Consider the following 16,354-nt stretch of genomic DNA (forward strand, 5'->3'; position numbering starts at 1 on the left):
CATTTGACTGGCAGTTCGATACTCAGACCACAAGGCACCGTACGACTCGAGATGCAGGTCAATTTAAAAAAAACATGTCTAAACTTTTATTTATACTCTATAATTGTGCGAATCCCAGCTTGTAAGCCGTGTGTTTAAATGAACGGGTCAGTCTGCGCATATCCAGTATCTCCGGAAGAATTTAGACTTTATTTCATTATTTCATTAGTTTGTACGATGTTTAAATACAAGATTAAAATCTATTTTCTTTTACTTATTGAAAAAATGACATTACTGGAAGAGAAAAAAATAATTTGCTCTAAATTTAATAATTTAAATATTTTTACTGAAATTAAAAAAAAAAAGAAATGAGAGTAAAACTAATTGTTTGCTGGGATCGAACCTCCGTCACTTGACTGGCAGTTCGATACTCAGACCACAAGGCACCGTACGACTCGAGATGCACGACAATTTAAAAAAACATGTCTAATCTTTTATTTATACTCTATAATGGTGCGAATCCCAGATTGTAAGCCGTGTGTTTAAATGAACGGGTCAGTCTGCGCATGTCCAGTATCTCCGGAAGAATTTAGACTTTTATTTCATTAGTTTGTACGATGTTTAAATAAAAGATTAAAAACTATTTTCTTTTACTTATTGAAAAAATGTCATTACTCGAAGAGAAAAAAATAATTTGCTCTAAATTTAATAATTTAAATATTTTTACTAAAATGAAAAAAAAAAAAAAAAAAAAAGAAATGAGAGTAAAACTAATTGTTGGCTGGGATCGAACCTTCGCCATTTGACTGGCAGTTCGATACTCAGACCACAAGGCACCGTAAGACTCGAGATGCAGGACAATTTAAAAAAAACATGTCTAAACTTTTATTTATACTCTATAATTGTGCGAATCCCAGCTTGTAAGCCGTGTGTTTAAATGAACGGGTCAGTCTGCGCATGTCCAGTATCTCCGAAAGAATTTAGACTTTTATTTCATTAGTTTGTACGATGTTTAAATAAAAGATTAAAAACTATTTTCTTTTACTTATTGAAAAAATGTCATTACTGGAAAAGAAAAAAATAATTTGCTCTAAATTTAATAACTTAAATATTTTTACTAAAATTAAAAAAAAAAAAAAAAGAAATGAGAGTTAAACTAATTGTTTGCTGGGATCGAACCTGCGCCATTTGACTGGCAGTTCGATACTCAGACCACAAGGCACCGTACGACACGAGATGCCGGACAATTTAAAAAAACATGTATAATCTTTTATTTATACTCTATAATTGTGCGAATCCCAGCTTGTAGGCCGTTTGTTTAAATGAACGTGTCAGTCTGCGCATGTCCAGTATCTCCGGAAGAATTAAGACTTTTATTTCATTATTTCATTAGTTTGTACGATGTTTAAATAAAAGATTAAAAACTATTTTCTTTTACTTATTGAAAAAATGTCATTACTGGAAGAGAAAAAAATAATTTGCTCTAAATTTAATAATTTAAATATTTTTACTAAAATTTAAAAAAAGAAAGAAATGAGAGTAAAACTAATTGTTCGCTGGGATCGAACCTGCGTCATTTGACTAACAGTTCGACACTCAGACCACAAGGCACCGTACGACTCGAGATACAGGACAATTTAAAAAAACATGTCTAATCTTTTATTTATACTCTATAATGGTGCGAATCCGTGCTTGCAAGCCGTGTGTTTAAATGAACGGGTCAGTCTGCGCATGTCCAGTATCTCCGGAAGAATTTAGACTTTTATTTCATTAGTTTGTACGATGTTTAAATAAAAGATTAAAAACTATTTTCTTTTACTTATTGAAAAAATGTCATTACTCGAAGAGAAAAAAATTATTTGCTCTAAATTTAATAATTTAAATATTTTTACTAAAATTAAAAAAAAAAGAAATGAGAGTAAAACTAATTGTTGGCTGGGATCGAACCTGCGTCATTTGACTGGCAGTTCGATACTCAGACCACAAGGCACCGTACGACTCGATATGCAGGACAATTTAAAAAAACATGTCTAGTCTTTTATTTATACTCTGTAATGGTGCGAATCCGTGCTTGTAAGCCGTGTGTTTAAATGAACGGGTCAGTCTGCGCATGTCCAGTATCTCCGGAAGAATTTAGACTTTTATTTCATTAGTTTGTACGATGTTTAAATAAAAGATTAAAAAATATTTTCTTTTACTTATTGAAAAAATGTCATTACCGGAAGAGAAAAAAATAATTTGCTCTAAATTTAATAATTTAAATATTTTTACTGAAATTAAAAAAAGAAAAAAAAGAAATGAGAGCAAATTTAATTGTTTGCTGGGATCGAACCTGCGTCATTTGACTGGCAGTTCGATACTCAGACCACAAGGCACCGTACGACTCGAGATGCAGGACAATTTAAAAAAACATGTCTAATCTTTTATTTATACTCTATAATGGTGCGAATCCCAGCTTGTAAGCCGTGTGTTTAAATGAACGGGTCAGTCTGCGAATGTCCAGTATCTCCGGAAGAATTTAGACTTTTATTTCATTAGTTTGTACGATGTTTAAATAAAAGATTAAAAACTATTTTCTTTTACTTATTGAAAAAATGTCATTACTGGAAGAGAAAAAAATAATTTGCTCTAAATTTAATAACTTAAATATTTTTACTAAAATTAAAAAAAAAAAAGAAATGAGAGTTAAACTAATTGTTTGCTGGGATCGAACCTGCGCCATTTGACTGGCAGTTCGATACTCAGACCACAAGGCACCGTACGATTCAAGATGCAGGGCAATTTAAAAAAACATGTCTAATCTTTTATTTATACTCTATAATGTTGCGAATCCCAGCTTGTAAGCCGTGTGTTTAAATGAACGGGTCAGTCTGCGCATGTCCAGTATCTCCGGAAGAATTTAGACTTTTATTTCATTATTTCATTAGTTTGTACGATGTTTAAATAAAAGATTAAAAACTATTTTCTTTTACTTATTGAAAAAATGTCATTACTGGAAGGGAAAAAAATAATTTGCTCTAAATTTAATAACTTAAATATTTTTACTAAAATTAAAAAAAAAAGAAATGAGAGTAAAACTAATTGTTTGCTATGATCGAACCTGCGCCATTTGACTGGCAGTTCGATACTCAGACCACAAGGCACCGGACGACTCGAGATGCAGGACAATTTAAAAAAAAAACATGTCTAAACTTTTATTTATACTCTATAATTGTGCGAATCCCAGCTTGTAAGCCGTGTGTTTAAATGAACGGGTCAGTCTGCGCATGTCCAGTATCTCCGGAAGAATTTAGACTTTATTTCATTATTTCATTAGTTTGTACGATGTTTAAATACAAGATTAAAATCTATTTTCTTTTACTTATTGAAAAAATGACATTACTGGAAGAGAAAAAAATAATTTGCTCTAAATTTAATAATTTAAATATTTTTACTGAAATTAAAAAAAAAAAAGAAATGAGAGTAAAACTAATTGTTGGCTGGGATCGAACCTCCGTCATTTGACTGGCAGTTCGATACTCAGACCACAAGGCACCGTACGACTCGAGATGCACGACAATTTAAAAAAACATGTCTATTCTTTTATTTATACTCTATAATGGTGCGAATCCCAGATTGTAAGCCGTGTGTTTAAATGAACGGGTCAGTCTGCGCATGTCCAGTATCTCCGGAAGAATTTAGACTTTTATTTCATTAGTTTGTACGATGTTTAAATAAAAGATTAAAAACTATTTTCTTTTACTTATTGAAAAAATGTCATTACTCGAAGAGAAAAAAATAATTTGCTCTAAATTTAATAATTTAAATATTTTTACTGAAATTAAAAAAAAAAAAGAAATGAGAGTAAAACTAATTGTTGGCTGGGATCGAACCTCCGTCATTTGACTGGCAGTTCGATACTCAGACCACAAGGCACCGTACGACTCGAGATGCACGACAATTTAAAAAAACATGTCTAAACTTTTATTTATACTCTATAATTGTGCGAATCCCAGCTTGTAAGCCGTGTGTTTAAATGAACGGGTCAGTCTGCGCATGTCCAGTATCTCCGAAAGAATTTAGACTTTTATTTCATTAGTTTGTACGATGTTTAAATAAAAGATTAAAAACTATTTTCTTTTACTTATTGAAAAAATGTCATTACTGGAAAAGAAAAAAATAATTTGCTCTAAATTTAATAACTTAAATATTTCTACTAAAATTAAAAAAAAAAAAAAAAGAAATGAGAGTTAAACTAATTGTTTGCTGGGATCGAACCTGCGCCATTTGACTGGCAGTTCGATACTCAGACCACAAGGCACCGTAAGACTCGAGATGCAGGACAATTTAAAAAAAACATGTCTAAACGTTTATTTATACTCTATAATTGTGCGAATCCCAGCTTGTAAGCCGTGTGTTTAAATGAACGGGTCAGTCTGCGCATGTCCAGTATCTCCGGAAGAATTTAGACTTTATTTCATTATTTCATTAGTATGTACGATGTTTAAATAAAAGATTAAAAACTATTTTCTTTTACTTATTGAAAAAATGTCATTACTGGAAGAGAAAAAAATAATTTGCTCTAAATTTAATAATTTAAATTTTTTTACTGAAATTAAAAAAAAAAAAGAAATGAAAGTAAAACTAATTGTTTGCTGGGATCGAACCTGCGCCATTTGACTGGCAGTTCGATACTCAGACCACAAGGCACCGTACGACTCGAGATGCCGGACAATTTAAAAAAAACATGTCTAAACTTTTATTTATACTCTATAATTGTGCGAATCCCAGCTTGTAAGCCGTGTGTTTAAATGAACGGGTCAGTCTGCGCATGTCCAGTATCTCCGAAAGAATTTAGACTTTTATTTCATTAGTTTGTACGATGTTTAAATAAAAGATTAAAAACTATTTTCTTTTACTTATTGAAAAAATGTCATTACTGGAAAAGAAAAAAATAATTTGCTCTAAATTTAATAACTTAAATATTTTTACTAAAATTAAAAAAAAAAAAAAAAGAAATGAGAGTTAAACTAATTGTTTGCTGGGATCGAACCTGCTCCATTTGACTGGCAGTTCGATACTCAGACCACAAGGCACCGTACGACTCGAGATGCAGGACAATTTAAAAAAAACATGTCTAAACTTTTATTTATACTCTATAATTGTGCGAATCCCAGCTTGTAAGCCGTGTGTTTAAATCAACGGGTCAGTCTGCGTATGTCCAGTTTCTCCGGAAGAATTTAGACTTTATTTCATTATTTCATTAGTTTGTACGATGTTTAAATAAAAGATTAAAAACTATTTTCTTTTACTTATTGAAAAAATGTCATTACTGGAAGAGAAAAAAATAATTTGCTCTAAATTTAATAATTTAAATATTTTTACTGAAATTAAAAAAAAAAAAGAAATGAGAGTAAAACTAATTGTTTGCTGGGATCGAACCTGCGTCATTTGATTGGCAGTTCGATACTCAGAAGACAAGGAACCGCACGACTCGAGACGCAGGACAATTTTAAAAAAACATGTCTAATCTTTTATTTATACTCTATAATGGTGCGAATCCCAGCTTGTAAGCCGTGTGTTTAAATGAACGGGTCAGTCTGCGCATGTCCAGTATCTCCGGAAGAATTTAGACTTTTATTTCATTATTTCATTAGTTTGTACGATGTTTAAATAAAAGATTAAAAACTATTTTCATTTACTTATTGAAAAAATGTCATTACTGGAAGGGAAAAAAATAATTTGCTCTAAATTTAATAACTTAAATATTTTTACTAAAATTAAAAAAAAAAAGAAATGAGAGTAAAAGTAATTGTTTGCTATGATCGAACCTGCGCCATTTGACTGGCAGTTCGATACTCAGACCACAAGGCACCGTACGACTCGAGATGCAGGACAATTTAAAAAAAACATGTCTAAACTTTTATTTATACTCTATAATTGTGCGAATCCCAGCTTGTAAGCCGTGTGTTTAAATGAACGGGTCAGTCTGCGCATATCCAGTATCTCCGGAAGAATTTAGACTTTATTTCATTATTTCATTAGTTTGTACGATGTTTAAATACAAGATTAAAATCTATTTTCTTTTACTTATTGAAAAAATGACATTACTGGAAGAGAAAAAAATAATTTGCTCTAAATTTAATAATTTAAATATTTTTACTGAAATTAAAAAAAAAAAAGAAATGAGAGTAAAACTAATTGTTGGCTGGGATCGAACCTCCGTCATTTGACTGGCAGTTCGATACTCAGACCACAAGGGACCGTAAGACTCGAGATGCACGACAATTTAAAAAAACATGTCTATTCTTTTATTTATACTCTATAATGGTGCGAATCCCAGATTGTAAGCCGTGTGTTTAAATGAACGGGTCAGTCTGCGCATGTCCAGTATCTCCGGAAGAATTTAGACTTTTATTTCATTAGTTTGCACGATGTTTAAATAAAAGATTAAAAACTATTTTCTTTTACTTATTGAAAAAATGTCATTACTCGAAGAGAAAAAAATAATTTGCTCTAAATTTAATAACTTAAATATTTTTACTAAAATTAAAAAAAAAAAAAAAAAAAGAAATGAGAGTTAAACTAAATGTTTGCTGGGATCGACCCTGCGCCATTTGACTGGCAGTTCGATACTCAGACCACAAGGCACCGTAAGACTCGAGATGCAGGACAATTTAAAAAAAACATGTCTAAACTTTTATTTATACTCTATAATTGTGCGAATCCCAGCTTGTAAGCCGTGTGTTTAAATGAACGGGTCAGTCTGCGCATGTCCAGTATCTCCGAAAGAATTTAGACTTTTATTTCATTAGTTTGTACGATGTTTAAATAAAAGATTAAAAACTATTTTCTTTTACTTATTGAAAAAATGTCATTACTGGAAAAGAAAAAAATAATTTGCTCTAAATTTAATAACTTAAATATTTCTACTAAAATTAAAAAAAAAAAAAAGAAATGAGAGTTAAACTAATTGTTTGCTGGGATCGAACCTGCGCCACTTGACTGGCAGTTCGATACTCAGACCACAAGGCACCGTAAGACTCGAGATGCAGGACAATTTAAAAAAAACATGTCTAAACGTTTATTTATACTCTATAATTGTGCGAATCCCAGCTTGTAAGCCGTGTGTTTAAATGAACGGGTCAGTCTGCGCATGTCCAGTATCTCCGGAAGAATTTAGACTTTATTTCATTATTTCATTAGTTTGTACGATGTTTAAATAAAAGATTAAAAACTATTTTCTTTTACTTATTGAAAAAATGTCATTACTGGAAGAGAAAAAAATAATTTGCTCTAAATTTAATAATTTAAATTTTTTTACTGAAATTAAAAAAAAAAAGAAATGAAAGTAAAACTAATTGTTTGCTGGGATCGAACCTGCGCCATTTGACTGGCAGTTCGATACTCAGACCACAAGGCACCGTACGACTCGAGATGCCGGACAATTTAAAAAAAACATGTCTAAACTTTTATTTATACTCTATAATTGTGCGAATCCCAGCTTGTAAGCCGTGTGTTTAAATGAACGGGTCAGTCTGCGCATGTCCAGTATCTCCGAAAGAATTTAGACTTTTATTTCATTAGTTTGTACGATGTTTAAATAAAAGATTAAAAACTATTTTCTTTTACTTATTGAAAAAATGTCATTACTGGAAAAGAAAAAAATAATTTGCTCTAAATTTAATAACTTAAATATTTTTACTAAAATTAAAAAAAAAAAAAAAAGAAATGAGAGTTAAACTAATTGTTTGCTGGGATCGAACCTGCTCCATTTGACTGGCAGTTCGATACTCAGACCACAAGGCACCGTACGACTCGAGATGCAGGACAATTTAAAAAAAACATGTCTAAACTTTTATTTATACTCTATAATTGTGCGAATCCCAGCTTGTAAGCCGTGTGTTTAAATCAACGGGTCAGTCTGCGTATGTCCAGTTTCTCCGGAAGAATTTAGACTTTATTTCATTATTTCATTAGTTTGTACGATGTTTAAATAAAAGATTAAAAACTATTTTCTTTTACTAATTGAAAAAATGTCATTACTGGAAGAGAAAAAAATAATTTGCTCTAAATTTAATAATTTAAATTTTTTTACTGAAATTAAAAAAAAAAGAAATGAGTGTAAAACTAATTTTTTGCTGGGATCGAACCTGCGTCATTTGACTGGCTGTTCGATACTCAGACCACAAGGTACCGTACGACTCGAGATGCAGGACAATTTTAAAAAAAAATGTCTAATCTTTTATTTATACTCTATAATGGTGCAAATCCCAGCTTGTAAGCCGTGTGTTTAAATGAACGGGTCAGTCTGCGCATGTCCAGTTTCTCCGGAAGAATTTAGACTTTATTTCATTATTTCATTAAATTGTACGATGTTTAAATAAAAGATTAAAAACTATTTTCTTTTACTTATTGAAAAAATGTCATTACTGGAAGAGAAAAAAATAATTTGCTCTAAATTTAATAATTTAAATATTTTTACTAAAATTTAAAAAAAAAGAAATGATAGTAAAACTAATTGTTCGCTGGGATCGAACCTGCGTCATTTGACTAACAGTTCGACACTCAGACCACAAGGCACCGTACGACTCGAGATACAGGACAATTTAAAAAAACATGTCTAATCTTTTATTTATACTCTATAATGGTGCGAATCCGTGCTTGCAAGCCGTGTGTTTAAATGAACGGGTCAGTCTGCGCATGTCCAGTATCTCCGGAAGTATTTAGACTTTTATTTCATTAGTTTGTACGATGTTTAAATAAAAGATTAAAAACTATTTTCTTTTACTTATTGAAAAAATGTCATTACTGGAAGAGAAAAAAATTATTTGCTCTAAATTTAATAATTTAAATATTTTTACTAAAATTAAAAAAAAAGAAATGAGAGTAAAACTAATTGTTGGCTGGGATCGAACCTGCGTCATTTGACTGGCAGTTCGATACTCAGACCACAAGGCACCGTACGACTCGATATGCAGGACAATTTAAAAAAACATGTCTAGTCTTTTATTTATACTCTGTAATGGTGCGAATCCGTGCTTGTAAGCCGTGTGTTTAAATGAACGGGTCAGTCTGCGCATGTCCAGTATCTCCGGAAGAATTTAGACTTTTATTTCATTAGTTTGTACGATGTTTAAATAAAAGATTAAAAACTATTTTCTTTTACTTATTGAAAAAATGTCATTACTCGAAGAGAACAAAATAATTTGCTCTAAATTTAATAATTTAAATATTTTTACTAAAATTAAAAAAAAAAAGAAATGAGAGTAAAACTAATTGTTGGCTGGGATCGAACCTGCGTCATTTGACTGGCAGTTCGATACTCAGACCACAAGGCACCGTACGACTCGATATGCAGGACAATTTAAAAAAACATGTCTAATCTTTTATTTATACTCAATAATGGTGCGAATCCCAGCTTGTAAGCCGTGTGTTTAAATGAACGGGTCAATCTGCGCATGTCCAGTATCTCCGAAAGAATTTAGACTTTTATTTCATTAGTTTGTACGATGTTTAAATAAAAGATTAAAAACTATTTTCTTTTACTTATTGAAAAAATGTCATTACTGGAAGAGAAAAAAATAATTTGCTCTAAATTTAATAATTTAAATATTTTTACTAAAATTTAAAAAAAAAGAAATGAGAGTAAAACTAATTGTTCGCTGGGATCGAACCTGCGTCATTTGACTAACAGTTCGACACTCAGTCCACAAGGCACCGTACGACTCGAGATGCAGGACAATTTAAAAAAACATGTCTAGTCTTTTATTTATACTCTATAATGGTGCGAATCCGTGCTTGCAAGACGTGTGTTTAAATGAAAGGGTCGGTCTGCGCATGTCCAGTATCTCCTTAAGAATTAAGACTTTTATTTCATTAGTTTGTACGATGTTTAAATAAAAGATTAAAAAATATTTTCTTTTACTTATTGAAAAAATGTCATTACCGGAAGAGAAAAAAATAATTTGCTCTAAATTTAATAATTTAAATATTTTTACTGAAATTAAAAAAAGAAAAAAAAGAAATGAGAGCAAATTTAATTGTTTGCTGGGATCGAACCTGCTTCATTTGACTGGCAGTTCGATACTCAGACCGCAACCCACCGTACGACTCGAGATGCCGGACAATTTAAAAAAAACATGTCTAAACTTTTATTTATACTCTATAATTGTGCGAATCCCAGCTTGTAAGCCGTGTGTTTAAATGAACGGGTCAGTCTGCGCATGTCCAGTATCTCCGAAAGAATTTAGACTTTTATTTCATTAGTTTGTACGATGTTTAAATAAAAGATTAAAAACTATTTTCTTTTACTTATTGAAAAAATGTCATTACTGGAAAAGAAAAAAATAATTTGCTCTAAATTTAATAACTTAAATATTTTTACTAAAATTAAAAAAAGAAAAAAAAAGAAATGAGAGTTAAACTAATATTTTGCTGGGATCGAACCTGCTCCATTTGACTGGCAGTTCGATACTCAGACCACAAGGCACCGTACGACTCGAGATGCAGGACAATTTAAAAAAAACATGTCTAAACTTTTATTTATACTCTATAATTGTGCGAATCCCAGCTTGTAAGCCGTGTGTTTAAATGAACGGGTCAGTCTGCGCATGTCCAGTTTCTCCGGAAGAATTTAGACTTTATTTCATTATTTCATTAGTTTGTACGATGTTTAAATAAAAGATTAAAAACTATTTTCTTTTACTTATTGAAAAAATGTCATTACTGGAAGAGAAAAAAATAATTTGCTCTAAATTTAATAATTTAAATTTTTTTACTGAAATTAAAAAAAAAAGAAATGAGTGTAAAACTAATTTTTTGCTGGGATCGAACCTGCGTCATTTGACTGGCTGTTCGATACTCAGACCACAAGGTACCGTACGACTCGAGATGCAGGACAATTTTAAAAAAAAATGTCTAATCTTTTATTTATACTCTATAATGGTGCAAATCCCAGCTTGTAAGCCGTGTGTTTAAATGAACGGGTCAGTCTGCGCATGTCCAGTTTCTCCGGAAGAATTTAGACTTTATTTCATTATTTCATTAAATTGTACGATGTTTAAATAAAAGATTAAAAACTATTTTCTTTTACTTATTGAAAAAATGTCATTACTGGAAGAGAAAAAAATAATTTGCTCTAAATTTAATAATTTAAATTTTTTTACTGAAATTAAAAAAAAAAGAAATGAGTGTAAAACTAATTGTTTGCTGGGATCGAACCTGCGTCATTTGACTGGCTGTTCGATACTCAGACCACAAGGCACCGTACGTCTCGAGATGCAGGACAATTTTCAAAAAAAATGTCTAATCTTTTATTTATACTCTATAATGGTGCAAATCCCAGCTTGTAAGCCGTGTGTTTAAATGAACGGGTCAGTCTGCGCATGTCCAGTATCTCCGGAAGAATTTAGACTTTATTTCATTATTTCATTAGTTTGTACAATTTTTAAATAAAAGATTAAAAACTATTTTCTTTTACTTATTGAAAAAATGTCATTACTGGAAGAGAAAAAAATAATTTGCTCTAAATTTAATAATTTAAATATTTTTTCTAAAATTTAGAAAAAAAGAAATGAGAGTATAATTAATTGTTTGCTGGGATTGAACCTGCGTCATTTGACTGGCAGTTCGATACTCAGACCACAAGGCACCGTACGACACGAGATGCAGGACAATTTAAAAAAACATGTCTAATCTTTTATTTATACTCTATAATTGTGCGAATCCCAGCTTGTAAGCCGTTTGTTTAAATGAACGTGTCAGTCTGCGCATGTCCAGTATCTCCGGAAGAATTAAGACTTTTATTTCATTATTTCATTAGTTTGTACGATGTTTAAATAAAAGATTAAAAACTATTTTCTTTTACTTATTGAAAAAATGTCATTACTGGAAGAGAAAAAAATAATTTGCTCTAAATTTAATAATTTAAATATTTTTACTAAAATTTAAAAAAAGAAAGAAATGAGAGTAAAACTAATTGTTCGCTGGGATCGAACCTGCGTCATTTGACTAACAGTTCGACACTCAGACCACAAGGCACCGTACGACTCGAGATACAGGACAATTTAAAAAAACATGTCTAATCTTTTATTTATACTCTATAATGGTGCGAATCCGTGCTTGCAAGCCGTGTGTTTAAATGAACGGGTCAGTCTGCGCATGTCCAGTATCTCCGGAAGTATTTAGACTTTTATTTCATTAGTTTGTACGATGTTTAAATAAAAGATTAAAAACTATTTTCTTTTACTTATTGAAAAAATGTCATTACTGGAAGAGAAAAAAATTATTTGCTCTAAATTTAATAATTTAAATATTTTTACTAAAATTAAAAAAAAAAGAAATGAGAGTAAAACTAATTGTTGGCTGGGATCGAACCTGCGTCATTTGACTGGCAGTTCGATACTCAGACCACAAGGCACCGTACGACTCGATATGCAGGACAATTTAAAAAAACATGTCTAGTCTTTTATTTATACTCTGTAATGGTGCGAATCCGTGCTTGTAAGCCGTGTGTTTAAATGAACGGGTCAGTCTGCGCATGTCCAGTATCTCCGGAAGAATTTAGACTTTTATTTCATTAGTTTGTACGATGTTTAAATAAAAGATTAAAAACTATTTTCTTTTACTTATTGAAAAAATGTCATTACTCGAAGAGAAAAAAATAATTTGCTCTAAATTTAATAATTTAAATATTTTTACTAAAATTAAAAAAAAAAGAAATGAGAGTAAAACTAATTGTTGGCTGGGATCGAACCTGCGTCATTTGACTGGCAGTTCGATACTCAGACCACAAGGCACCGTACGACTCGATATGCAGGACAATTTAAAAAAACATGTCTAATCTTTTATTTATACTCAATAATGGTGCGAATCCCAGCTTGTAAGCCGTGTGTTTAAATGAACGGGTCAATCTGCGCATGTCCAGTATCTCCGAAAGAATTTAGACTTTTATTTCATTAGTTTGTACGATGTTTAAATAAAAGATTAAAAACTATTTTCTTTTACTTATTGAAAAAATGTCATTACTGGAAGAGAAAAAAATAATTTGCTCTAAATTTAATAATTTAAATATTTTTACTAAAATTTAAAAAAAAAGAAATGAGAGTAAAACTAATTGTTCGCTGGGATCGAACCTGCGTCATTTGACTAACAGTTCGACACTCAGTCCACAAGGCACCGTACGACTCGAGATGCAGGACAATTTAAAAAAACATGTCTAGTCTTTTATTTATACTCTATAATGGTGCGAATCCGTGCTTGCAAGACGTGTGTTTAAATGAAAGGGTCGGTCTGCGCATGTCCAGTATCTCCTTAAGAATTAAGACTTTTATTTCATTAGTTTGTACGATGTTTAAATAAAAGATTAAAAAATATTTTCTTTTACTTATTGAAAAAATGTCATTACCGGAAGAGAAAAAAATAATTTGCTCTAAATTTAATAATTTAAATATTTTTACTGAAATTAAAAAAAGAAAAAAAAGAAATGAGAGCAAATTTAATTGTTTGCTGGGATCGAACCTGCTTCATTCGACTGGCAGTTCGATACTCAGACCGCAACCCACCGTACGACTCGAGATGCAGGACAATTTAAAAAAAACATGTCTAAACTTTTATTTATACTCTATAATTGTGCGAATCCCGGCTTGTAAGCCGTGTGTTTAAATGAACGGGTCAGTCTGCGCATGTCCAGTATCTCCGGAAGAATTTAGACTTTATTTCATTATTTCATTAGTTTGTACGATGTTTAAATAAAAGATTAAAAACTATTTTCTTTTACTTATTGAAAAAATGTCATTACTGGAAGAGAAAAAAATAATTTGCTCTAAATTTAATAATTTAAATATTTTTACTGAAATTAAAAAAAAAAAGAAATGAGAGTAAAACAAATTGTTTGCTGGGATCGAACCTGCGTCATTTGACTGGCAGTTCGATACTCAGACCACAAGGCACCGTACACTCGAGATGCAGGACAATTTAAAAAAAACATGTCTAATCTTTTATTTATACTCTATAATGGTGCGAATCCCAGCTTGTAAGCCGTGTGTTTAAATGAACGGGTCAGTCTGCGAATGTCCAGTATCTCCGGAAGAATTTAGACTTTTATTTCATTATTTCATTTGTACGATGTTTAAATAAAAGATTAAAAACTATTTTCTTTTACTTATTGAAAAAATGTCATTACTGGAAGAGAAAAAAATAATTTGCTCTAAATTTAATAACTTAAATATTTTTACTAAAATTAAAAAAAAAAAGAAATGAGAGTTAAACTAATTGTTTGCTGGGATCGAACCTGCGCCATTTGACTGGCAGTTCGATACTCAGACCACAAGGCACCGTACGATTCAAGATGTAGGGCAATTTAAAAAAACATGTCTAATCTTTTATTTATACTCTATAATGTTGCGAATCCCAGCTTGTAAGCCGTGTGTTTAAATGAACGGGTCAGTCTGCGCATGTCCAGTATCTCCGGAAGAATTTAGACTTTTATTTCATTATTTCATTAGTTTGTACGATGCTTAAATAAAAGATTAAAAACTATTTTCTTTTACTTATTGAAAAAATGTCATTACTGGAAGGGAAAAAAATAATTTGCTCTAAATTTAATAACTTAAATATTTTTACTAAAATTAAAAAAAAAAGAAATGAGAGTAAAACTAATTGTTTGCTATGATCGAACCTGCGCCATTTGACTGGCAGTTCGATACTCAGACCACAAGGCACCGGACGACTCGAGATGCAGGACAATTTAAAAAAAAACATGTCTAAACTTTTATTTATACTCTATAATTGTGCGAATCCCAGCTTGTAAGCCGTGTGTTTAAATGAACGGGTCAGTCTGCGCATATCCAGTATCTCCGGAAGAATTTAGACTTTATTTCATTATTTCATTAGTTTGTACGATGTTTAAATACAAGATTAAAATCTATTTTCTTTTACTTATTGAAAAAATGACATTACTGGAAGAGAAAAAAATAATTTGCTCTAAATTTAATAATTTAAATATTTTTACTGAAATTAAAAAAAAAAAGAAATGAGAGTAAAACAAATTGTTTGCTGGGATCGAACCTCCGTCATTTGACTGGCAGTTCGATACTCAGACCACAAGGCACCGTACGACTCGAGATGCACGACAATTTAAAAAAACATGTCTAATCTTTTATTTATACTCTATAATGGTGCGAATCCCAGATTGTAAGCCGTGTGTTTAAATGAACGGGTCAGTCTGCGCATGTCCAGTATCTCCGGAAGAATTTAGACTTTTATTTCATTAGTTTGTACGATGTTTAAATAAAAGATTAAAAACTATTTTCTTTTACTTATTGAAAAAATGTCATTACTGGAAAAGAAAAAAATAATTTGCTCTAAATTTAATAACTTAAATATTTTTACTAAAATTAAAAAAAAAGAAAAAGAAATGAGAGTTAAACTAATTGTTTGCTGGGATCGAACCTGCGCCATTTGACTGGCAGTTCGATACTCAGACCACAAGGCACCGTAAGACTCGAGATGCAGGACAATTTAAGAAAAACATGTCTAAACTTTTATTTATACTCTATAATTGTGCGAATCCCAGCTTGTAAGCCGTGTGTTTAAATGAACGGGTCAGTCTGCGCATGTCCAGTATCTCCGAAAGAATTTAGACTTTTATTTCATTAGTTTGTACGATGTTTAAATAAAAGATTAAAAACTATTTTCTTTTACTTATTGGAAAAATGTCATTACTGGAAAAGAAAAAAATAATTTGCTCTAAATTTAATAACTTAAATATTTTTACTAAAATTAAAAAAAAAAAAAAAGAAATGAGAGTTAAACTAATTGTTTGCTGGGATCGAACCTGCGCCATTTGACTGGCAGTTCGATACTCAGACAACAAGGCACCGTAAGACTCGAGATGCAGGACAATTTAAAAAAAAAACATGTCTAAACTTTTATATATACTCTATAATTGTGCGAATCCCAGCTTGTAAGCCGTGTGTTTAAATGAACGGGTCAGTCTGCGCATGTCCAGTATCTCCGGAAGAATTTAGACTTTATTTCATTATTTCATTAGTTTGTACGATGTTTGAATAAAAGATTAAAAACTATTTTCTTTTACTTATTGAAAAAATGTCATTACTGGAAGAGAAAAAAATAATTTGCTCTAAATTTAATAATTTAAATTTTTTTACTGAAATTAAAAAAAAAAAGAAATGAAAGTAAAACTAATTGTTTGCTGGGATCGAACCTGCGCCATTTGACTGGCAGTTCGATACTCAGACCGCAAGGCACCGTACGACTCGAGATGCAGGACAATTTAAAAAAAACATGTCTAAACTTTTATTTATACTCTATAATTGTGCGAATCCCAGCTTGTAAGCCGTGTGTTTAAATGAACGGGTCAGTCTGCGCATGT

Source organism: Argiope bruennichi, chromosome 11, assembly GCF_947563725.1.
Source record: "Argiope bruennichi chromosome 11, qqArgBrue1.1, whole genome shotgun sequence".
NCBI lineage: Eukaryota > Metazoa > Arthropoda > Arachnida > Araneae > Araneidae > Argiope > Argiope bruennichi.